We start from the raw sequence: 26612 nt of genomic DNA on the forward strand, positions 1-26612 counted from the left end.
CGCCCTAGATTAAGCTTTCAGAGTCTCTGGGTGTCCCAGTGTATGTTTTCCTTTCGTTTGCTTAGCCTAGCAGTTTCTGAGAAGCCACCTAGAGCTCCAGAAACAAAACTCTCGAAAGTAGACAACTGTGTAAAATGCACAAGCCTGTTGACCTTTGTCAAACTCCGACACTAATGTTATCCCTTGCTTATTGTAGCTTGGAATGTTTCAATGCTCCCAATGAAATAAAACAACTAAAAGCTACTGCTTTATCCGAGGAGGAGGATGAAGGCTATGGATCACTGAAAAAAAAAATGGACTGGGGATAAGGCTAAAAATTATTAAATATATAAAGAGTAGTTTTCACAACATAAAAGAGCAGTAAGATGTCATAATTCTCCAAGATGTTATAATACGTTAAAAGATACATTTTAAAGTCTTTTTCATGAACTTTGTTCCCTCTCCCTTTGTCTTTCCAGTGTCAAGTTTGATAGTCATGAATTGAAAACTTATCAGTGTCAAAAAGAAAAAAATAATTGAAAGAAAATGTTAGATCCTCATTTTGAAAACTGAAGCGCTAAACAAGAGCTATGCTCCCCTCCCACAGGAATGACTAATTTTTAATTGGTATGTATTGTAAAAATATTCCTGTTTCCAGTTTAATATTACATAGAAAAAACTTTGAGGGAAAAGGTAGGTTATCTAAATTGAAGGCAGAGAATATGAGTCTAATACAATTTGTTAAGCAGTATTAAATATCTACCAAGTACCAGGCACTGTGTTCAGTGCATGTAAAGCATGCATATTAATCCAGAGAGCTATTTATCTGTGAACTACAAATGTAAGGAAGCCCTCTTCTCAGTCAGAAAATTATGGCTATGATGATTAAACCTTTCTGAAGGAAACCTTATGAGAGACCCTAAAGGACTAAACACTTTTCACCATTACCCTCTTAGGACCTTCAGCAGACTTGCTAAACCCAAACTGCCAGATCACTGTTTGCTAAATCACATCCGTGTCTTGCTGCCCTGCATCCTGTCTCAGGACTGTTTACAAATGTTTCCCTAGGCCTTTGGAGAGTTCTAACAGTAAACACTTCTCAAAGCAAAATGTACTCTGACCTACCTTCCCCAATTAACCCTATTATATCCTTAAGCTCAAATTCACCTTTTTTCAAATAAGCTGACCACATTTAAAGAAAAATTATGTTCCCAGGCAAATCAACGTGTCTATGACCAGGAAAAAGTAACTTGCCACATTGAAGCTAATTCCCACTTGCCTTTGTTGTTAGAGCAACATAAATTGATGAAGAAATATAATTCTTGTTTTGCTAAGTATTTTGAAAGTTTTCCCCATTACTCCTGTTTTATATTTATATACTTAATATTTTTTAGCCTTATTCTCATTCCATTTTTTTCAAATAGTCCATATCCTTTAAAACCAGTGTATATACTACCTTCCATATACAGCTTTTTCTGATCTTTCTGGTCCAAACTAACCTTTCCCTCCATGGTGAATTAAATAAGGCCACACCTGCTTTGACATGGACCTTATCATGAGGTTTGCTGAGTGTCCTGCACTTCCTCTCCTCAGACTGAGTGGTCTCTGTGACTCCTGTTGACATACTAAATGTTGCTGAAGTAACACTGTGTGAGTTTCCGGATCTAGACCACAGGAGCCTCCATTTCCTTCCTCCTTTCTCTTACAAGACAGCTGTCAGGCCAGAAGTGTGACAACCTTGAGATCACCATGCTGTGAGAAGCCCAAACTACATGGAGGACCTGGAAGGATGAGATGCCATTTAGAAAGAGGGCATGAGGGTCAGTAAGGTACTAGATTTTTGCAGGACCCTTCTTGAAGCCTGAAACAAGACCCAATGTGTGCCACATGATGCTCCTTGAAGCAGAATAATTGCTCTGCTGAGCCCTGCCTGAATGCCTGTCCCACACAATTGTGAGATACAAGAACACTATTGCTTTAAGCCACTAAATTAAAGGTAGCTTATTCTCCACAATAAATTATCCAAACACTTTCCTCTAAACTCATGCTGTCCCTGGGATTAATTTGACAATTAATAATTTACATCCTTGTCTGTGGCCTTCATTGTTGTATTCAATCTCCATTTAAATATTTGTTGTTGTTTAGTTGTTAAGTCATGTCTGACTCTTTGCCACCCCATGGACTACAGTACACCAGGCTTCCCTGTCTTTCACTATCTCCCGGAGCTCACTCAAACTCATGTCCATTGAATTGATGAAGCTATGCAACCATCTCATCCTCTGTCACCCCCTTCTCTTCCTGTATTCGATCTTTCCCAGCATCAGGGTCTTTTCCAATGAGTCAGCTCATCGTATCAAATAGCCAAAGTATTGGAGCTTCAGTTTCAGCATCAGTCCTTCCAATGAATATTCAAGATAGATTTCTTTAGGATTGACTGGTTTGATCGCCTTGAAGTCCAAGGGACTCTCAAGAGTCTTCTCCAGCACCACAATTCAAAGATGTCAATTCTTCAGCGCTCAGCCTTCTTTGTGGTCCAACTCGCACATCTGTACATGACAAATGGGAAAAACCATAGCTTTGATTATACGGACCTTTGTTGGAAAAGTAATGTCTCAGCTTTTTAATATGCTATCTAGGTTTGTCATAGCTTTTCTTCCAAGGAGCAAGCATCTGTTAATTTCATGGCTGCAGTCACCATCTGCAGTGAGTTAGAAGCACAAGAAAATAAAATCTGCTACTTTTTCTATTTTTGACCCATCTGTTTGCATGAAGTGATGGGATCAGATACCATAAGCTTAGTTTTTTGAATGTTGTGTTTTAAGCCAGATTTTTCCACCCTCCTCTTTCACCTTCATCAGGAGGCTCTTTAGTTCCTCTGCTCTTTCTGCTCTTAGGATATATCACTTGCATATCTAAGGTTGTTGATATTTCTCCCAGCAATCTGATTCTAGCTTGTGAGTCATACAGTCCAGCATGTTGCATGATGTACTCTGCATATAAGTTAAATAAGCAGGATGACAATATACAGCCTTGTCATACACCTTTCCCAATTTTGAATCAGTCCATTGTTCCATGTCTGGTTCTAATTGTTGTTTCTTGACCTGCATACAGGTTTCTCAGGAGGCAGGTAAGGTGGTCTGGTATTCCTGTCTCTTTAAGAATTTTCCACAGTTCCTTATGATTCACACAGTCAAAGGCTTTAATGTAGTCAATGAAGCAGAAGTAGGGTTTTTTTCTGGAATTCTCTTGCTTTTTCTATGATCCAACGAATGATGGTAATTTGATCTCTGGTACCTCTACATTTTCTAAATATTGTACATCTGGAATTTTTTGGTTCACATACTGTTGAAGGCTAACTTAAAGGATTTTAAGCATAATCTTGCTAGCATGTGAAATGAGCACGACTGTGCAGGAGTTTAAACATTCTTTAGCATTGCTCTTCTTTAGGATTGGAATGAAAACTGACCTTTTCCAGTCATTTGGCCACTGCTGAGTTTTCCAAATTTGCTGTCATATTGAGTGCAGCCCTGTGACAGCATCATCTTTTAGGATTTTAAATAGATCGGCTGGAATTCCATTGCCTCCACTAGGTTTATTCATAGTGATGCTTTCTAAGGCCCACTCCACTTCACACTTCAGGATGTCTGGCTCTAAGTGAATGAACACAACATCATGGTTATTTGGTTCTTTAAGAACTTTTTTGTACAGTTCTTCTTTGTATTCTTGCCATCTCTTCTTAATATCTTCTGCTTCTGTTATGTCCATACTGTTTCTATACTTTATTGCACCAATCTTTGCATGAAATGTTCCCTTGGTATCTCCAGTTTTCTTGAAGAGATCTCTAGTGTTTCCCATTCTATTGTTTTCTTCTGTTTCATTGCATTGTTCACTGAGGAAGTCTTTCTCATCTCTCCTTGCTATTCTTTGGAATTCTGTATTCAATTGGGTATGTCTTTCCCTTTCTTCTTTGCCTTTTGCTTCTTTTCTTTCTTCAGCTATTTGTAAGGCCTCCTCAGATAACCACTTTGCCTTCTTGCATTTCTTTTTATTTGGGATTGTTTTGGTCACTGCCTCCTGTACAATGTTATGAATCTCTGTCCATAATTCTTCAGGCACTCTGTCTACCAGATCTGATCCCTTGAATCTATTTGTCACTTCCACTGTATAATCATAAAGGATTTAATTTTGGTCATGCCTGAATGGCTAGTGGTTTTCCCTACTTTCTCTAGTTTATGTCTGAATTTTGCAATAAGGAGTTCATGATCTGAGCTACAGTCAGCCTCAGGTCTAGTTTTTGCTGACCTTATAGAGCTTCTCCATCTTTGGCTGCAAGTAATGTAGTCAGTATGATTTCGGTATCAACCATCTGATGATGTCCATGTGTAGAGTCATCTCTTGTGTTGTGGGAAGTGGGTGTTTGCGATGACCAGTGTGCTCTCTTGGCAAAACTGCATTAACTTTGTCCTGCTTCATTTTGTACTGCAAGGCCAAACACACCTGTTACTCCAGGTATCTCTTGACTTCCTACGTTTGCATTCCAGTCCCTTATGATGAAAAGGACGTTTTTGTTTGTTTGTTTTTGGTATTATTTCCAGAAGGTCTTGCAGAAGCCTTCAGCTTTGGCATTAGAGGTTGGGGCGTAGACTTGGATTACCGTGATATTGAATGGTTGGACTTGGAAATGAACCAAGATAATTCTGTCATTTTTGAGATTGTACACAAGTACTTCATGTCAGACTCTTTTGTTGACTATGAGGGCTACTCTATTTCTTCCAAGGGATTCTTGCCTACAGTAGTAGCTATAGTAGTAATCTGAATTAAATTCACCCATTCCTATCCATTTTAGTTCACTGATTCCTGAAATGTCAGTGTTTATTCTTGCCATATCCTGCTTGACCACGTCTATTGTACCTTGATTCATGTACCTAACATACGAGGTTCCTATGCAGTATTGTTCTTTACAGCGCTGGACTTTACTTTCACCACCAGACACATCCATGACTGGGTGTCATTTCCTCTTTGGCCCAGCCTCTTCATTCCTTCTGGAGCTATTTATCCACTTTTCCCCAGTAGCATATTGGACACCTACCAATCTGGAGAGGCTCATCTTCCAATGTCATATATTTTTCCTTTCATACTGTTCATGGGATTTTCAAGGCAAGAACACTGAAGTTGTTTGCCATCGCCTTCTCCAGTGGACCACGTTTAGTTGTTATGTGATTATATCTACTTTCTCAACTACATTACAACTCTTTTCAGTACCTGGAAGTAGCTCTTTTTATGTCCTGCCATGTCTTAAAAAATATAGTACTTTTAGTGTGTTCTGTTTTTTGCTTGTTAAAGGCTCAATATAGGCAAAATATATTATGTTTTCTATGTTTTCCCTTTTTTTGTAGTAAAATAATGCTATAAAATCTTCAGGTTTTTTTTTTTTTTCCTGAAGCCATCATTGAGTGGAAAGGTGTGGCAAGATCCTCAGTTCAGTCACTCAGTCGTGTCTGACTTTTTGTGACCCCATGGACTGCAGCACGCCAGGCTTCCCTGTCCATCACCAACTTCCAGAGCTTATTCAAACTCATGTCCATAGAGTCCATCATGCCATCCAACCATCTCATCCTCTGTCATTGCCTTTTCCTCCCACCTTCAATATTTCCCAGCATCAGGGTCTTTTCAGATTAGTCAGTTCTTCGCATTAGGTGGCAAAAATATTGGAGTTTCACCTTCAACATCAGTCTTTCCAATGAATATTCAGGACTGATCTCCTTTAGGATGGACTGGTTGGATCTCCTTGCAGTGCAAGGGACTCTCAAGAGTCTTCTCCAACACCACAGTTCAAAAGTATCAATTTTTCGACGCTCAGCTTTCTTTATAGTCCAATTCTTACATCCATACATGACTACTGGAAAAACCATAGCTGTGACTAGATGGACCATTGTTGGCAAAGTAATGTCTCTGCTTGTTAATACACTGTCTAGGTTCATCATAACTTTTCTTCCAAGGAGAAAGCATCTTTTAATTTCATGGCTGCAGTCACCATCTGCAGTGATTTCAGAGCCCAAGAAAATAAACTCTCTCACTGTTTCCATTGTTTCCCCATCTATTTGCCATGAAGTGATGGGACCAGATGCTATGATCTTAGTTTTCTGAATGTTGAGTCTTAAGCCAGCTTTGTCACTTTCCTCTTTCACTTTCATCAAAAGGCTCTTTAGTTCTTCTTCGCTTTCTGCCGTAAGGGTGGTGTCATCTGCGTATCTGAGGTTATTGATGTTTGTCCTGGCAATGTTGATTCCAGCTTCTGCTCCATACAGTCCAGCATTTCTCATGATGTACTCTGCATATAAGTTAAATAAGCAGGGTGACAATATACACCTTTGACATATGCCTTACCTGATTTGGACCCAGTCTGTTGTTCCATATCTGGTTCTAACTGTTGCTTCTTGACCTGCATACAGATTTCTCAAGAGGCAGGTCAGGTGGTCTGGTATTCTCATCTCTTTCAGAATTTTCCACAGTTTGTTGTGATCCACACAGTCAAAGGCTTTGGCATAGTCAATAAAGCAGAAGTAGATGTTTTTCTGGAACTCTCTTGCTTTTTCAATGATCCAGCAGATGTTGGCAATTTGCTCTCTGGTTCCTCTGCCTTTTCTAAAACTAGCTTGAACATCTGAAAGTTCACAGTTCACGTACTGTTGAAGCCTAGCTTGGAGAATGTTGAGCATTACTTTGCTAGCGTGTGAGATGAGTGCAATTGTGTAGTAGTTTGAGCATTCTTTGGCATTGCCTTTCTTAGGGTTGGAATGAAAACTGACCTTTTCCAGTCCTGTGGCCACTGCTGAGTTTTCCAAATTTGCTGGAATATTGAGTACAGCACTTTAACAGCATCATCTTTTAGGATTTGAAATAGATCCTAGGAAACTGCAAAAATGACAATGGAAATGTGGAGTGGCCTAGCTTCTTTTGAAAATAATATTTAATTTTAAGATTGTTTTGGAGAAAAGCATTATCAGACATTAGTATGTAAAGTACTAAAAATAAAGGTGGAAATTTGCTGCTGCCCATTAATAGAAAAGAAACAAAAATACAAATACAAGTCATGAGACATGGTTGGCAAAATTCTTCAGTAGCCCCCAAGTTTCTGGACCCATAGTCATGTAGATAACCCTGGAATGTGGGCATGTTTGTGAATATGATGTTGTAGTCACTATTTTGATAAGGTTATATTTGATAACACTCTATTTTGGCAGGCTGGAGGAAGACATTCCTTGTGAGGCAGATGCCCTCATGCTTTTATGGAAAATCAAATAGCCACAGTGTGAACTAACTGCCCATCAGTCTTCTGGGAATTGAGCATGTTAGTCCCACAACCCTCAGGAGTTGAATTCTGTGAACAACTGGTATACTTGGAAGAAGCCTCAAGTCTCAGATGAGATCACAGCCAAGGTCAACACTTTGCAGCTTGGTGAGACCCTGAGCAGATGGTACAATTAACCATGCCTGTCTCTTCTGACCCTCATGGAAATTGTGAGATCATAAATTTGTGTTAAATCACCAAGTAGGTGGTAACAAACTAATATAGGACCGCCCATCAGTGATTCTAGTTACATTTTTTTTTTTTAAAAAAGATTCTATACTTGAACAAGGTCAGGAGTGGATATGGAAGGAAAAGGAAACCACTTTAGTCGTCTCTGGATATTAAGAAGAATTGGATGAAAAAGTTCCAGAGCTACTTAGAAAGATATCATTTCTAAATTGGGACCTATGACCTTCTAACAATCATTTGCTCTCCTTCTCTGGAAGGAAAAAAAAGGAGAAAAAACATATATATACACACACATGTACATACTTGTGTCTGTATAGACATGTGTATTATATAGAAAGTGTGTATATATATAGACACACAATGCACACATATATATTTAATAAATGCTAAATGATATAAACAATGTATGGAGATCTTTTGATCTCAGGGATGGAAGCCCTCTACTATACTCCAGGAGATAAATCATAATTGGTCTAAAACCACGAGTAAAAATCTCATTCCCCTTAGCAGTGGTGGTCTAAGGCGAGCATAACTGATGAGATACAAAGCAAATCTACTGTGAATGACTTTCCTCATCAAAAAGAGAAAAACTTTAAACAGAAAAGGCTTTCTGCCCCATCCCTTTGATTCCTTATTCCTGCCTTGAATATAGCCATGATGCCAGTATCAATGGTGGCAACTTTGCAATGATGTGATGACCAGCCAACTGTCCCAAGAATAGCAGAGAAGAATGAAAAAAGAAACCCAAGTCCTTGGTACATCTCTGAGCCTATTACACCAACCCTGAGATGCCTCCCTCCAGATCTGTATCCAATAATAGCTATTAGTTATAGCACTGTTATTTGGCATTTTGGTTCATAGTAGTTGAATGCATTCCTATCTCTTCCAGGACTTCCCTAGTTTAAATTAAAAGCCTTGCACTATGCCTTAGAATTCCCATTCTTTCTCCACACAGGATTCTCCTTTCACCTCCTAACTTTAATTAATCATCTTTTCTGTAAGGATAATATCCAATATCTAAGGACATTAAATAACTTTTTTATTTACTTTTCCACATCTTCCTCCACCCAAACTATGCTCATCCTAAAATGCTTATAATTCCCCCGAAGTTGACTATTTTATGTACCTTACTAAGCTTACCTCTGATTCTTTTTGTTTTAATGTAATGCTTGAAATAGCTTTGCTTATAGCTCTACTGCCTAATTCTCCCTTCAATTTCTATATGTCTTTTACTCCACAAAATTCTCTTTGCGCATTTCAAGAGCTTCTATTCTGGCTCCCACAGCATCTGTGTACACCCTGATCCCAGGCTGAGCACAGAAGGAATGATGCTCTTGAACTGTGGTGTTGGAGAAGACTCTAGAGAGTCCCTAGGAATGCAAGGAGATCAAACCAGTCAATCCTAAAGGAAATCAGTCCTGAATATTCATTGGAAGGACTGATGCTGAAGCTGAAGTTTCAATACTTTGGCCACCTGATGCACAGAGCCAACTCATTGGAAAAGACAGTGATGCTGGGAAAGATTGAAGGCAGGAGGAGAAGGGGTCGACTGAGGATGAGATGGTTGGATGGCATCCCTGACTCAATGGACATGAGTTTGAGCTCGCTCCAGGATGTGGTGAAGGACAGAGAAACCCAGTGTGCTTCAGCCCATGAGATCACAAAGAGTCGGATACAACTGAATGACTGAACAACAACAGCAATCACCTGTTTATGTTATTTAGCTCCCTAAATATGGAAACAGTGTGTGGTTTACCTCTGGGTCCCATGTACCACAAGGTGCAACACACGTTGTCACAGAGTTGAACTAAAGAAAAAAGCTCAAGGAGCGTCCCTGATGACTAAGGGACGTCCTGATGGTCTAGTGACTAAGACTCTGAGCTCCCAATGCAGGGGACTCAGGTTCAACCCCTGATCGGGGGACTAGATCTCGCATGCCACAACTAAGACCTGGAGTAGCCAAATAAAATAAAATACTCAAAAGCAACATATATTCTCTGAAAAGTAATCATCTCTTGGCATGTCCCTCAACCCAGATTCCCTCCCCAGAAATGATGGTTGTTTGTGCTGCCTTCTTCAGGAATTTTCCAAATCTATGTAAAACATTTCTGAGTGGCTATTCCTTTTCATATAGATGATGACATTCCATGCCCACTGTCCCACACCTAGCTTTTCTATTTTAACAGTATATCTGTTTCATTCTTATAGAGCTTTCTCCTTTAAACAGGTAAATACTATTCTATTCTGTGAATCTTCAACCATGTATTTACTAGGTCTTGCTTGACTGCATCTACTTTGTTTTAATACTTCCATTTACAAGCAGCTTAAAAATCAATATCATTGTAAATTTCTTTACTGGCTCATACAAGGGTATATATGTATAATATAATTATGGAAATAATATTTCTTCATCAAAAGATATTTGTGTTTTATACTTTGATAAATACTGTACCATTGTTTTTTCTTCAAAATTATTAGTTTATATTCTCAGGAATAATGAAAGGGTTTGTTTACCTGTATTAATGCCAACAAATCAAATCCTTCATCTTTGCATATCTGACAATTGAAAAACTATGCATTTACAATTGAATTTTTACTTCTTTATAGAAAGTGATAAGTCGAGTAAACATTTTTATGCATAGCATTTTTATGTTATGCATAAACACTGCAAACAACAAAATCCAGCCTGGCTAGTTTTCAGAAAAATAACCTCTTAAAGTTTAATAGGTACTACTGTGGACTGTTGAAGAAACAGACTCAAGGATCCACTTCCAGGAACACCAAAAGCCATGGAGTACACTGGTCTTATATGAACCCCAGTGATGCCTCCTCCATCAAACATGAAACGCCAGGACCCAATGGCCCACATCCACCACTGCCTCCATCACTGATGCTGTCTGTGCATCAGGAACTTGCTCTTGCAATTCCTGCTGCCACCTACACCAGCCAAATGGGAGTGCTGCCCTGCAAAAACAAGAATGCCACTCTGTTTATCTCTGAATCAGTCTCACTCACCTAGGTGAGTCAAATGCTAGGGTACATACCTGAGTGCTAGCTGCAGGAGAGGTTAGTATTTGAGTTCTGACCTCAATGAGGGGAGGCAAGATTCATAGTGTTAATTTTCCCAAATACAGAAGAGTTTTCAAAATACATTAAGTCCTAAAAATATCAAATATTCACACCAGCTCTATCCAACAGGCAACTCTTCTTCATAATTATTGTTTGAAACAAAAACAGATACTTCTTCAACTTAATATATCTTCTGTATGTGTGTGCTAAGTCACTCATTCATGTCTAACTCTTTGCATCCCCAGAGACTGTAACCTGCCAGACTCCTCTGTCTATGGAATTTTCCAGGCAAGAATACTGGAGTGTGTTGCCATTTCCTACTCTAAGGGATCTTCCCGACTGAGGGGTTGAACCCACATTTCTTGAGTGGCCTGCATTGGTTCTTTACCACTGAACCACCTGGGAAGGCCTAATATAACTTCTACTTATATCAAATACAGACACTCCCTCCAATCCCAGTAATAGGCAATTCTGGTTAGAAGGGGAAGTCAGATCCCTGACTCATACAGATGCATTCTAAGGCTCTGGGACTGGGACAGTGTATTATGTTCATTTTCTGTATGATTTTTTGTGAAATCTGCTAAAGTAAGTTTTTTAACTGAAACTACTTAATGGGGCCATCTATTTCTACTCTAACGTCTCATCCGTCACACTTTCTCACAGATCGAATGGCATGCTGTGACTGGTTTGGGAATCCTGCTAGAAGGGAGTTAAAGATACATTTGGTGCAGGGGTTAATAGTTAGCCGTGTGTTGTTCTGGCTAAGCCATGAGAAACTCACCATGAGAAAAAAATGAAACCAAATATAGCAATACAGCATAACCCAGATAAAAGTATGTCAGGTAGATCAGTTGCGGTTGTCACTGCTAAACTAAGGAAAAACAGTGTGGACCTTGAAATGCCGGGTCAGCGCAAGTTCAGAACGCAGCTTGTGCACAAACCAAAATGTTTTCCCAAGACATATGCAGGTTTATGACCTCAAGCTAGGTGATACCTCTTGTACAAGAAAATAACAAAGATCAGTTCAGTTCAGTCAGTTCAGTCACTCAGTAGTGTCCAACTCTTTGTGACCCCATGAACTTCAGCACAACAGGCCTCCCTGTCCATCACCAACTCCCGGAGTTTACCCAAACTCATGTCCATTGAGTCAGTCATGCCATCCAACCATCTCATCCTCTGTCGTCCCCTTCTTCTCCCACCTTCAATCTTTCCCAGCATCAGGGTCTTTCAAATGAGTCAGTTCTTCGCATCAGGTAGCCAAAGTATTGGACTTTCAGCTTCAACATCAGTCCTTCAAATGAACACCGAGGACTGATCTCCTTGAGGATGGACTGGTTGGATCTCCTTGCAGTCCAAAGGACTCTCAAGAGTCTTCTGCAACACCACAGTTCAAAAGCATCAGTTCTCCAGTGCTCAGCTTTCTTTATAGTCCAACTCTCACATCCATACATGACTACTGGAAAAACCATAGCCTTGACTAGACGGACCTTTGTTGGCAAAGTAATGTCTCTGCTTTTCAATATGCTGTCCAGGTTGGTCATAACTTTTCTTCCAAGGAGGGATGGTCTTTTTATTTCATGGCTGCAATCACCATCTGCAGTGAATTTGGAGCCCAAAAAATAAAGTCAGCCACTCTTGCCACCATTTCTCCATCTATTTGCCATGAGGTGATGGGACCGGATGCCATGATCTTAGTTTTCTGAATGTTGAACTTTAAGCCAACTTTTTCACGCTCCTCTTTCACTTTCAAGAGGCTCCTTAGTTCTTCTTTGCTTTCTGCCATAAGGGTGGTGTCATCTTCATATCTGAGGTTATTGATATTTCTCCTGGCAATCTTGGTTCCAGTTTGTGCTTCTTCCAGCCCAGCGTTTCTCATGATGTACTCTGCATATAAGTTAAATAAGCAGGGTGACAATATACAGCCGTGACGTACTCCTTTTCCTATTTGGAACCAGTCTGTTGTTCCATGTCCAGTTCTAACTGTTGCTTCTTGACCTGCATACAGATATCTCAAGAGGCAGGTCAGGTGGTCTGGTATTCCCATCTCTTTCAGAATTCTCCACAGTTTATTGTGGTTCACACAAAGACTTTGGCATAGGCAACAAAGCAGAAATAGATGTTTTTCTGGAACTCTCTTGCTTTTTTGATGATCCATTGAATGTTCACAATTTGATCTCTGGTTCCTCTACCTTTTCTAAAACCAACTTGAACATCTGGAAGTTCACAGTTCATTTATTGTTGAAGACTGGCTTGGAAAATTTTGAGCATTACTTTACTAGCGTGTGAGATGAGTACAATTGTGCGGTAGTTTGAGCATTCTTTGGCATTGCCTTTCTTTGGGACTGGAATGAAAACTGACCTTTTCCAGTCCTGTGGCCACTGCTGAGTTTTCCAAATTTGCTGGCATATTGAGTGCAACACTTTCACAGCATTGTCTCTTAGGATTTGAAATAGCTCAACTGGAATTCCATCACCTCCACTAGCTTTGTTCAAGCGACGCTTTCTAAGGCCCACATTGACTTCACATTCCAGGATGTCTGGCTCTAGGTCAGTGATCACACCATTGTGATTATCTGGGTCATGAAGATCTTTTTTGTACAGTTTTTCTCTGTATTCTTGCCACCTCTTCTTAATATCTTCTGCTTCTGTTACGTCCATACCATTTCTTTCTTTTATTGTGCCCATCTTTGCATGAAATGTTCCCTTGGTATCTCTAAGTTTCTTGAAGAAATCTCTAGTCTTTCCCACTCTGTTGTTTTCCTCTATTTCTTTGCATTAATTATTGAGGAAGGCTTCTTTTCTCTTCTTGCTATTCTTTGGAACTCCACATTCAAATGACTATATCTTTCCTTTTCTCTTTTGCTTTTGGCTTCCCTTCTTTTCACAGCTATTTATAAGGCCTCCTCAGACAGGCATTTTGCTATTTTGAATTTCTTTTTATTGGGGATGGTCTTGCTCCCTGTCTCCTGTACAATGTCATTAACCTCCGTCCATAGTTCATCAGGCACTCTGTCTATCAGATCTAGTCCCTTAAATCTATTTCTCATTTCCACTGTATATTCATTAGGGATTTGATTTAGGTCATACATGAATGGTCTAGTAGTTTTCCCCACTTTCTTCAATTTAAGTCTGAATTTGGCAATAAGAAGTTCATGATCTGAGCGAGAGTCAGCTCCCGGTCTTGTTTTTGCTGACTATATAGAGCTTCTCCATCTTTGGCTGCAAAGAATATAATCAGTCTGATTTTGGTGTTGACTATCTGGTGATGTCCAAGTGTAGAGTCTTCTCTTGTGTTGTTGGAAGAGGGTGTTTGCTATGACCAGTGCATTCTCTCGGCAGAAGTCTATTAGCCTTTGCCCTGCTTCATTCTGTACTCCAAGGCCAAATTTGCCTGTTACTGCAGGTGTCTCTTAACTTCCTACTTTTGCATTCCAGTCCCCTATAATGAAATGGACATCTTTTTTAGGTGTTAGTTCTAGAAGGTCTTGTAGGTCTTCATAGAACCATTCAACTTCAGCTTCTTCAGCATTACTGGTCGGGGGATAGACTTGGATTACCATGATATTTTGAACTATTCAAAGATAGTTTTTTGAACTAGTCAAAGATAGTTTGAAGTAATCAATAAAATGGGAGATGTGACAGGGGACACAGGAGGCTGACTTCATCATAGCACAACAGATACTTTCTGCTTACAAAGACACTAATTAAAAGTGATGTGGCTCCGAGGAACAGGGATCTTGATCCAAGAGGTCTTTAGTCCCCCAGTCCCATCTTTAAAACTTTAATTCTGTCTCTAGTTTATTTTCCCCAAACTGTACACCAACTACTTTTGATCCCTACCTGCTGTGCTGGCTGCAGCAAGTGGCACCCAACTTGACGCTGGAAAGTGAAGGATTGCGGAGAGTGAAACTGAAGCTGAAATATCAATATTGGTGCACAGTCCTGAAAAAGAGTGGGGTGAGGCCTCAGAAAACCCCCCTTTGTGATATGTAGTACTCTCTCAGGTATTGAAACTGGGGGGTTAAGCATGGGAAATTCAAAAAGCTTAGAACAATATTGGCCATATATATGCCTCTTAAGGCAGGTTCCAAAAGCAAGGGCAACAAAAATAAATGAGGGCTGGGTATTGGAGGTTTTACAAACCATTGAGAAACATTGCTCATGGTTCTCTTCCATTTAGGACCGTGGATGAAAGTAGGTAGGGAATTAGAGAAACTTCTTTGCAAGGGAGTGCCCTTGCCTGTATCTATCTGGTCAACTTGGACACTGGTAAAATCTGTTTTAGAACTTCTTCAAACCCCAGAAAGCTCAGAAAGGAGTGAGGATGACTGTGAATCCCCATCAGAGGGAGGACCTGAATATGCAAAGCCAGCAGGAATAGAACAAAAAACACGGGAGGCTCTTAAAACTACAGTTCCTTCTGTGCCTTTGCAGAGGACGAGTCTCCCCTACCTCCTCTTCCTCCCCCTCCTGTCTTAACCAGTGGAGTGACTTAAGCTTTTTCTTCCTTGCCATGGACAACAGTTCTGTCACCCCTCCAGAAAGGTATTGGTGGACTCGACAGGAGAGTGACTTGGAGGCTATGACTATGACATTTCCAATGACATGAGCAAGTAGCTCCTGGGACAGATCCTAATAATCCTAATGGGGTGTATGAGGCTGTACACAAACAGATTCCCTTCAAAATACTAAATGAACTTAAGCAAGCTGTTCAAAATTATGGAGTAAATTCTCCTTTTACCTTGGAAATAGTGCAGGGACTAGCTGAGGGTTCCCATTTGATTATAGTGTCTCATGACCAAGCCAGACAGATGCCCATCTCTTTAGATCAATTGACAGGCAGTGGAAATTGGGGGAGAACTCAAGATCAAGTGCTTATGGAAGATCAGGCTATAGAACAGGTGAGGCGATACTGCATAAGCACCTGGGAGAAAATAGAAGTTAAAGGACAGGCTTTCCTCACTTTAAGAAAAGACCTCACCTCCCCAGAGAGACAATCCCTGCTGGGACATCTTATTAGTCAGGCCAGCCCTGTCATCAGAGCCAATTTGAACATTCTCTGGTTTAATTTTTAACTACCAAACTATGACTACAAAATAGAGATGACATTTTTGACACTGAATGGCCATGGTATTATTTAGACTCCTGAGAAAACTGGTTAAAATAAAATCTTTTTTGAAACTGCAAAACCGGTTCTCCTTGCATGTGCAATTAGAAAAAGAATTGGCTTGTTAAAATACTTTTTTGGAGCTTCATTTCTTCTTGAGAAACAAAAACAGGCCTGGGAAATAAAACCTAAAGTTAACTCACATCATGTCCTTGGGCTACACAGCCCATTCTGTCTGGGACTCCAGCCATGAACAAATTGGTAGAACTCAAACCAAGAAGAAAAGAAGGGGCAAAGACATTTTAAATATCAAGCAGAAAACTATGAGATCTCTGTCTATCTGTCTGTCTAAATTTATGTGTGACTCAGTGTGTGTCTTTGTCCTTGGACAAAATTACTAAAGGCTGATTGGTCAATGAGCTATATTTAATTGACCTAAAGGGAAGTAAGCACTTACGAATCAAACAATTCTAAATTCAAAAATATTAAACTAAAATGAATTTCAGGCTTGTGTGAACTAGGAAATATTCACTGTTGAATTGATACCTGGTATTAATGTTTATTTGCTAATCTAATTCACATAGACATTGTGAAGATACTTTTGCAAATGATATAGCTTTGGGTGATTTATATTTACCAATCTTCAGAATGATTATATAAAGTACAGTTCATGGTTGCTGAAGGAAAGTAGGATATGTACTTTCAATAAAAAAGGTATAAGGATGGAATTACATTCTGTTAAGGAAAAAGAAAGTAAATCTGAACTTACAGGTGGCTCTTCTCTGAATGAGTAAATAAAGTGATGAATACAGAAGTGTAAAAAAGGTCTGCAGCAAGTAGAAGAGAGTTTTGTGCATGATACAAGTATATTAAGACATTACACTGCCTTTGAAATCTTTTATTGTCACTTTGACTAAGTGAATAACTATTGCTTCACAATGAATATAAGCTGGTACCAATCTGGAATTTAGTTTTCTCTTCCTGTTAAAAAAACAAAGTCTTCTTGGAGCATAGCTGTTGATAACAGACTATGTAAATTTATTTTGCCTTTAAGTGATTCACACTTGCTTTCAAAATCTTTTGTTACTTTGATAAAATGAATGAGTGTTATTTCATAATGATCTATGGAGACTATGACACACATAGACAAAGCTCATTCTGCCTCTACAAAATTAACCCCTCATCAGGAAATTTAAAATGGATAAATAATGGCTATAAACCAAACAGTCAGGGCTAGGGGAGGTCCAAGATGGTCACTTGGCTTTTCCTGGCTCCCTGACAAACCTCACTTTTATTTGATAGTATAAAGCCTTTCCTGGCTATAGGGTTAATATCTCACAATGGAAAAAAAAGTGTTTAAAATACATTTTCTGCAATCTCCAGTGATCAGGGCACCCACTTTGCTGGACAGGTGGTACAGACACTGCAAAAACTTTATGAGCTTCTTGGAGACTATTAATTTCACTGACATCTTTTGTCGTCAGGCAAGGACCACAAAACAAAAGGATTGATTACATAAGATTGAACAGACTGCTAAATATGACTACAATTTTCATGATTTTTTTGTCTGACATGTTACTGGCTTGTAATCTTTCTTCTCATGTATAAAGAAACTCTTCTCCTCAAGTCACTGATGGTTTAAAACAATTTAGTGATTTACACCTGTGAGTAAAATTAAAACAATTTTCTTTTCTCTCTGCCTCATCCCTCCAGAAATTGGAGACATTTGAGTTCTGAACAGCCTCATCATGGTACAAAAAAGACTATCTCCATACATATACGAAAATCTCAAAGAATACTGGGGAGCTCTAAAAAAAAAAAAAAAAAAATCCACCCAACTGATGTCAGGTCTATGACATCTAATATGTTTCACTGAATCTTAAGTTCTAGTTTTGTTAATTAATGCCCATATGACTCACTTCTTAAATAGTTCCTTGTGGTTATGTTACATTGCTAAGAGGCTTCATTAAATTAAACTAAAAAGGACATTCATTAAGTTAAAATAAAAAGATACTTCACTAAAAAGGACACTCTAAGTTTGTTTCTAAAGCTTATCTCAGTAACCAGTCTTAAAATAAAGATCAGATGCTCTACAACCAGAAAATTAACAACAAGGTATACTCATTTAATAAACTAAGTCAGATGACTTAAAAATGTCACTGGGCTGTACATAATAAAAGTTCTTGACTTAAGTTCTTACTTACGATTTTACTATTACTACTAACTAAGTCGTTTTCTGTATTGCCTGTTTCAAGAATTGTTGTCCCTTACATTAGGTGCCGAATATGCCACTGGAGATCTCTGGAGAAGTAACTCCAGAAAGAATGAAGAGATGGAGCCAAAGCAAAAACAACACCCAGTTGAGGATGTGACTGGTGATAGAAGCAAGGTCCAATGCTGCAAAGAGCAATATTGCATAGGAACCTGGAATGTTAGGTCCATGAATCAAGGCAAACTGAAAGTGGTCAAATAGGAGATGGCAAGAGTGAAAGTCAACATTCTAGGAATCAGCGAACTAAGATGGACTGGAATGGGTGAATTTAACTCAGATTACCATTATATCTACTACTGTAGGCAGGAACCCCTTAGAAAAAATGGAGTAGCCATCATAGTCAACAAAAGAGTCTGAAATGCAGTACTTGGATGCAATCTCAAAAACAACAGAATGATCTCTGTTCATTTCCAAGGCAAACCATTGAATATCACAGTAATCCAAGTCTATGCCCCGACCAGTAACGCTAAAGAAGCTGAAGTTGAATGGTTCTATGAAGACCTACAAGACCTTTTAGAACTAACACCCAAAAAAGATGTCCTTTTCATTATAGGGGACTGGAATGCAAAAGTAGGAAGTCAGGAAACACCTGGCATAACAGGCAAATTTGGCCTTGGAGTACAGAATGAAGCAGGGCAAAGGCTAATAGAGTTTTGCCAAGAGAACGCACTGGTCATAGCAAACACCCTCTTCCAACAACATAAGAGAAGACTCTACACTTGGACATCACCAGATGGTCAACACTGAAATCAGATTGATTTCAGATTGATTCTTTGCAGCCAAAGATGGAGAAGCTCTATATAGTCAGCAAAAACAAGACCGGGAGCTGACTGTGGCTTAGATCATGAACTCCTTATCGCCAAATTCAGACTTAAATTGAAGAAAGTGGGGAAAACTACTAGACCATTCATGTATGACCTAAATCAAATCCCTTATGATTATACAGTAGAAATGAGAAATAGATTTAAGGGACTAGATCTGACAGACAGAGTGCCTGATGAACTATGGACGGAGGTTAATGACATTGTACAGGAGACAGGGAGCAAGACCATCCCCAATAAAAAGAAATGCAAAAAAGCAAGATAGCTGTCTGAGGAGGCCTTATAAATAGCTGTGAAAAGAAGGGAAGCCAAAAGCAAAAGAGAAAAGGAAAGATATTCCCGTTTGAATGCCGAGTTCCAAAGAATAGTAAGGAGAGATAAGAAAGCCTTCCTCAGCAATCAATGCAAAGAAATAGAGGAAAACAACAGAATAGGAAAGACTAGAGATCTCTTCAAGAAACTTAGAGATACCAAGGGAACATTTCATGCAAAGATGGGCACAATAAAGGACAGAAATGTTATGGACGTAACAGAAGCAGAAGATATTAAGAAGAGGTGGCAAGAATACACAGAACTATACAAAAAAGATCTTCATGACCCAGATAATCATAATGGTGAGATCACTCACCTAGAGCCAGACATCCTGGAATGTGAAGTCAAGTGCACCTTAGAAAGTATCACTATGAACAAAGCTAGTGGAGGTGATGGAATTCCAGTTGAGCTATTTCAAATCCTAAAAGATGAGGCTGTGAAACTGCTGCACTCAATATGCCAGCAAATTTGGAAAACTCAGCAGTGGCCACAGGACTGGAAAAGGTCAGTTTTCATTCCAGTCCCAAAGAAAGGCAATGCCAAAGAATGCTCAAACTAGTGCACAATTGCACTCATCTCACACACTAGTAAAGTAATACTCAAAATTCTCCAAGCCAGGCTTCAACAATATGTGAACCGTGAACTTCCAGATATTCAAGCTGGTTTTAGAAAAGGCAGAGGAGCCAGAGATAAAATTGTGAACATTCACTGGATCATCAAAAAAGCAAGAGAGTTCCAGAAAAACATCTATTTCTGCTTTATTGACTATGCCAAAGCCTTTGACTGTGTGGATCACAATAACTTTGGAAAATTCTTCAAGAGATGGGAATACTGACCACCTGGAAGAGTTAAATGGCACTTGCAGGGCCATACAGCTGACAATCTTAATCTAGATATTAAAAAGCTACAAGCAAAAGTCACTGGCATGCAGCATGCTTCTCTTAGACTATTACCAGGTAGAGATACACTTCAAGGAATAGTAGAGGGCCTTAATTCATTGAGTCCTCTCAAGTGGATCAAAGGCATCAGAGGTGATCTCACTGGAACACTAGCTATGTTTTGCTGTTTCACTATAATCTTCTGTTTAGTCCTCGGATGCACACGAAAAACCCTCCAAGAACTAATGAAGAAAGAAGTTGCGAGATCAACATATCTTCTGCTACAAAAACAAAAACGGTGATATGCAGGGGTTAATAGTCAAGCCACCTGTTGCTCTGATTAAGCCATGAGAAAATCACTATGGGAAAAAAAATAAAAGCAAAATATAGCGCTACAGCATAACCCAAATAAAAGTACATCAGGTTGATCAGTTGGGGTTGTTATGCCCTGCTAAGCTAAGGAAAAACATAGGGTGGACCTTGTAATGCCAGGTCAGAGCAAGTTCAGAATGCTGTCTGTACACACACCAAGATGTTTTCCCAAGGCATATGCAGGTCTATGACATCCAGCTAAGTGATATCCCTTGTACAAGAAAACAACAAAGATAGTTTGAAGTAATCAATAAAATGGGAGACGTGACAGGGGACACAGGAGGCTGACTTCATAACACAACAGATACTTCCTGCTTGCCAAGACACTAAATAAAAGTGATGTGGCTCTGAGAAACAGGGCTCTTGATCCAAGAGGTCTTGAGTCCCCTGGTCTCATCTTTAAAACTTTAATTCTGTCTCTAGTTTCTTTTTCCCAAACTGTGTGTCAACCACTTTCAATCCCTACCTGCTGCACTGGCCGCAGCAACTTGGTAGAGATTTATTTGAATAAAATTTTGTGTTTTGCAATCCCTTTGGCATAGAAACAAGTTATTGCTAGCCACCCAGTCTAGAAATGACTTACAGGTATACAGATCTTTTACTGTGGGACTCACTCTGTACTGACTGAGGCAACTCTGGGCATCCCAACATAAAGGTGAAGAGGGACAGACTGATTCCTGATACGCTATTATCACTTGGCACCAGAAGTAAGTTGATAGGGAAAAGGATATCTTTGCCAGATCAAAGTGTTATGGGCTGAACTGTGTTCCCCCAAAATTCATATATTGAAGTTCTAACCTGCCAGCATCCTTGAGTGTGAGTGTATTTGGAGATGATTACTGACTTAGTGGTCATGAACCTGAGCAAACTCCAGGAGTTGGTGGAGTACAGAGGAGTCTGGTGTGCTACAATCCGTGAGGTCACAAAAAGTCGGGCATAGCTTAGCGACTGAACAGCAAGGTTAAATGAGGTAATATGGGCAGGCTCAGAATCTAATATGTCTAATCTTGGACATAATCCAAGATTATGCAAGAGGCAGCAAGGATGTACAGAGAGAGAGAGAAAAGGCCATGTGAGGACACAGAGCAAAGATGGCCATCTACAGGATCAAGGAAAGAAGCCTCAGGAGAAACCAAACCTGCTTGGGTCACTTGTCACTGTCAATTTTGTTTTTGGTGACAACTTTTCCCAGTATACCTTTTGTCTTATGACTTTATCACCAACAATTATGTATTATGCAGTCAGATTAATTAATCTTTCAAAAAATGGCTTTTGCTTCTGTCACATATAGAAAAGCCTTCCTTATTTTAAGAAAAATAAAAAAGTGTGATTTCTTCTAGTATTGTTTTGCTTTCTCTCTTTATACTTGAATTTTTATGCATTTATAAGCTGAACAGTTATGACTTGTCTTCCTGTCATATCCAACCATCTTTTATCTTAGAATTTCATTTTGCTTCTGTGTTTGGGGCAATAAAGTTATCCGCTCATTTAAATGAATTATTCATTTATTATCTGTTTAATATTCCTGTTTCTCATATTTCAAGCAAGCTCAAACAAGTGACAATGTTTAATTAAAACTATTGGGAAGAGGGCTAACCACACACATGAATGAGAAAAGAAAATTAAATAACCTGAATATACCCAATAATCTGATTATTTAGCCTAATGGAAGTAAAGATTTCACAGCTGGACTGATTCTCAAAGAGATCTAGTTCAAGTTTACATTTTAGAAATAAGCAATTTACAGAAGGCAAAATCAAAGATGTCAAAGCCTGATGCATAAAATTTCATTTCAGCCTTTGTAATAGAAGTGAGAGGTAAAGGAAGGGATGGTGAGGGAGGACATTTTCCACTATAAATGATTTAAACGTCTCAATTTTTATCTGAACATTTGATTATATTCAGAGAGTTTTATTTCAAAATAGAGCCAATATATTATTTCCCATGACATTTTAACTGTTTTGATAAATTAAAAAAAGTAAGATTGACAAGGTAAATAAAGCTGCTTGATCTCAGCAGTTAGATATTTGGCCATTTGTGGTGCTGTCCTCAGGCTACCCCTATGGCTCAGTGGTAAAGTATCCACCTGCAATGAAGGAGACAGGTTGGGAAGATCCCTTGGAGGAAGAAATGACAACCCACTCCAGTCAGTATTCTTGCCTGAAAAAATCCCCTGGACAGAGAAGCCTGGTAGGCTACAGTTCATGGGGTCACAGAGTCAGACACGACTGAGCACCCATGTACGTTTTAACTTTAGTGTTGCCTTCACTTTTTCATTAAACTGTTGCCGAAAAAGCATACTGTATTGTAGTTTTTACAACCTGTTAGGTGCTCTATAAATGTGTTTTTGATGACATGGCATGAGAAATAAACAAATAAATCATTACCCTGATTTTTGTTCTGATACAAAGCAGCTTTGTAGTCATTCTGGAAGATTAATGGTTGCTAAGGAAAGTGTTTAGTTAATAAATTTAGGTATTATTTAAGGAGTTCTTGTCAAAGAGGGAAAGACAAGAGGATTAGCTTTCCTCAATGAATAACTTAGCAAAAATGGATTTAATATTTTTAAAATATTAAGAAAGAGCAAACTCTGCCTGTGGAGACAGCCTTGCGTGTTCTCACTGGTTAAGAGGCTGTTTGGAGGCAGCAGTTTTGAGACCGAGCATTACCACTTAAACTTTTTGTAAATTTGGGTACATCACTTAACTGCTCCAAGCTTCAGGTTCTTTTCCTATAAAATAGGGAGATAATACATGTCTGCCAATATTGTAAAGGTGAAAATAACAGTTTTGGCAGCACTGCAAATGACAAAACAAAATAGGTGAATGTTTGTTGCCGTTACTATTATTATTATAGGTTTCCAAAAAGTGATTTTTTTTCTAGTTTTGTGCTATCAGGGAGGAAAAAAAATTTTTTTTTCTGCCTTCCTAGGTTTTTCTGGCTGGTCTAAGACTTAAATTAACTTGAGATAGATTAACAGGAGAAAATCAAAAGCTTAATAGCATGTATACATGGGAGAGACCCAGGAAAGCTAAATAACTAGCCAAAATGGCCAAAACCCTTGCCTTGGGACTTCAAAGGGGAGAGGCAACTGATGGAAATGGGAAAGCAAGTGTTTGGTAAATAAATATTGTCTAGGCCAGACACAACAGTAAACAAAGAGGGCTCTGTTCTCCCGGCCTTGCTGAGTCTGCAGCACACCTAGCCCAGATTCTTTGCAGATAGCTCTAATGATAGCTGTATTCTGGGAACAGGTCCTCTATATAAAGTCTGTTAGATAGTTAAGGGGGAGGTAAAAAGAACAACTTTTTAAGTCTTCTGTTCATTAAATATAGCTAGCCTATGGTCTTCCCTGGTTGTTTAGTGGTTAAGATTCTAGGCTTCTACTGCAGAGGGTGTGGGTTTCATCCCTGATCAGGGAACTAAGATCCCGCATGCTGCATGGTCAAATAAATAAATAAAATTTAAAAGCAGGTAATGGTCAATAGTAGGAAATAAGAATTTAAAAAGAGAAAACAGCCTAAATCAATCCTTATTCCAAAGAGCCACATTTTGAAGTGGCAAATTTTGTTCCCTCACAGTATCGAATGCATCCATTTGGGGCTGTGCCTTGTTGAAGCTGCTACCAAGTCAGTCTAGTGGGCTAAGAAACAGATATTATTGGCAAAGCACAAAGTATGTGATGAGCAGAAAGATAGGCCCAGGTCCTCTAATACCTCCCCTTGGTATTCTAGGGCCAGGATTCTCCACTGGTCATACAAGGTAGAGTTGGCAGTCAGAGGAAGGACCCTACCTCACTGTTGATACAGAGTGCTTATAGAGAGATATGCTGAATTTAGATTGCTGGCCACATATAGGAGTGGCAGAGAAAAATCAGCTTTCAGTAGGCTGTGGCCTTGGTGCCAGTAGAAAGCTATATTTAGGCACAGCTACTTGATGAGGGAGGGGTATGGAGGATAAAAGGCAGGGCTAGTGAGTTCTGTGAAGTCCATCTTAGAAACAGTTCGATCCCTAGATGCCCACTTGTGTTATATGTTGTTAGGCAAATGCCCTTCTTCTACCCTCAGAGAGAACTGGAGGGGATAAAACTGAGGGTCTTTGGCCTTGGATTTGCAGACTTGAGGGTGTAGATACCCAGGACTGGATATATAACTTGTGGGGTCTACGATTCAAAAATTACAATTTCAAGATGATTATAGTAGATGATGAAATCAAGTACAGAACTTCTCTCAGGGCTCAGTGTGACTGTACAATTTGATTCTGCCTCCATAGAGTTGGCCACATGGTACTTTACTGAAAACAAGAGGGTCAGTGTCCACACACATACTGAATACCAAACACTGGAAAACCTTAACTAATGAGCCATTACATTTACTTTCCAGATAGGAGATGGAAAGAATATTTTCAAGTATATATGACCAGCCCAAGGATCCCTCAAAACATATTATTTAAGACCATCATCAAGTAAAGTTTAAAGTCAAAGTAGTCCCATATACTCAGAGTGATTAAAATAAATTTGTATTCCCACAATTTTAAACAAAAATAAACAACTACTAGGTTGCCAAACACTCAGGGAAATATTTAATATGGAAGAGAAGCCAAAATAGAAAAAGTATGGTTTATAAGCAAAATATATATATATATATATAAATTTTAATAGAAAAATATCATAAAACCCCTCATATTGAGACAATATTACATCTATGAAAAAAATGAACAAATGCAAATGGACATGTAGAAAAGCAAAAGGAGATCAGATTTTAAAACATGATAGAAAAAATGAAAGAAATTTTGGAAAATAAAGTTAAGAGAAATCTTGTAGAAAGTGAAGCAGAAGGACAAAGATTATTGTAAGAAGGGAAAAAGAATATTAAATGATTAGTCCCAGAGGCTCAACATCCAAATAAAGATTAAACAGAGACAACAGAGGGGAGGTGATCAACAATGGGATATTAATAGTTCAAAAACTAAAACAGAAGGAAATGCAGGCTATAGAGTTCCTTTAGTCAGATGAATGAAAATAGACCCATACCAAAGGCACATCATTGTGAAATTTCAGAACACTGTGGTCAAGGAGAAAATCCTATAATTTCCATAGAAGGAGAAAGGGATATCAGAAGTGGTCAGAAAACAGAATGGCCCTGATGTTTCTTAGCAAAAGAGAAATACCTCCAAAATTCTGAAGGAAAATATTTCAACTTAGAATTCAAAGCCCTGTTGAAATATCAAATATGAGAATGAAATAAAAAAATGTTAATGTATGAACTGTTTCAAAAATTTTATCTCCCATGCATATTTTTCACAGCAAGCTACTGAAGAAAGTCCTTCTCAAAATCAAGAGAGTAAATCAAAGTGAAGGAGGAAATACAAAAACAAATCATCAGGATGACACTGAAGGGATATGATAAATGTGCACAGCACAAAGCACCATGAACTCAGCCTGGAGTAGTGTAACTTGTTGAGGGCTCTCATTCCTGTCTCTGCAACAAATCAAGTAAGAGGGAGATGGGAGCCACAAGCAATAGATCCAGAAGAAAAAGATGAAAAATTCAAAGTATGAAAGAAAAGGGGAGTCCTAGAATGACCGTTGTGCTTCAAAAAAGAGTCCAACCAGCTCAGACAGGAAAAAGGGGGTCTCCAGGAGGGTTGTTTCCACAAAAATAATTGAAATGTCTAAATTTACCAGAAATGTCTAAGTTTCCTCTGGCAGAGAAACCAGAGATCAAATTGCCAACATTCGCTGCATCATCGAAAAAGCAAGAGAGTTCCAGAAAAACATTTCTGCTTTATTGACTATGCCAAAGCCTTTGACTGTATGGATCACAATGAGCTGTGGAAGATAAGGTGTCCGTAGGCACGTGGATTTATCTCTGGGCTTTCTATATTGTTCCATTGATCTATATTTCTGTCTTTGTGCCAGTACCATACTGTCTTGATGACTGTGGCTTTATAGTAGAGCCTGAAGTCAGGCAGGTTGATTCCTCCAGTTTCACTCTTCTTTCTCAAGATTGCTTCGGCTATTCGAGGTTTTTTATATTTCCATACAAATTGTGAAATTGTTTGTTCTAGTTCTGTGAAAAATACTGTTGGTAGCTTGATAGACAAAGGAGGCAAGAATATACAGTGGAGAAAAGACAATCTCTTTAACAAGTGGTGCTGGGAAAACTGGTCAACCACTTGTAAAAGAATGAAACTAGAACACTTTCTAACACCATACACAAAAATAAACTCAAAATGGGTTAAAGATCTAAACATAATACCA

At 38.9% G+C, this 26612-nt stretch overlaps 1 protein-coding gene and 1 long non-coding RNA gene across 3 annotated transcripts in view; one reads left to right on the forward strand and one right to left on the reverse strand.

Moving 5' to 3' along the window:
* LOC145517996 (uncharacterized) overlaps positions 1-10036 on the forward strand; it is a 141260-nt gene extending 131224 nt beyond the window's left edge. The window contains exon 3 of the long non-coding RNA XR_014062484.1: positions 7224-10036. This is a non-coding gene — a long non-coding RNA (uncharacterized LOC145517996). The remainder of the gene's footprint in view (positions 1-7223) is intronic.
* The window catches only part of EMB (embigin), a 117052-nt gene that overhangs the window by 55653 nt on the left and 34787 nt on the right, over positions 1-26612 (reverse strand). The window lies entirely within an intron of this gene.

Source organism: Giraffa tippelskirchi, chromosome 8 (genome assembly GCF_054371585.1).
Source record: "Giraffa tippelskirchi isolate mGirTip1 chromosome 8, T2T-mGirTip1v1.2.pri, whole genome shotgun sequence".
In the NCBI taxonomy this organism is placed as follows: Eukaryota; Metazoa; Chordata; class Mammalia; order Artiodactyla; family Giraffidae; genus Giraffa; species Giraffa tippelskirchi.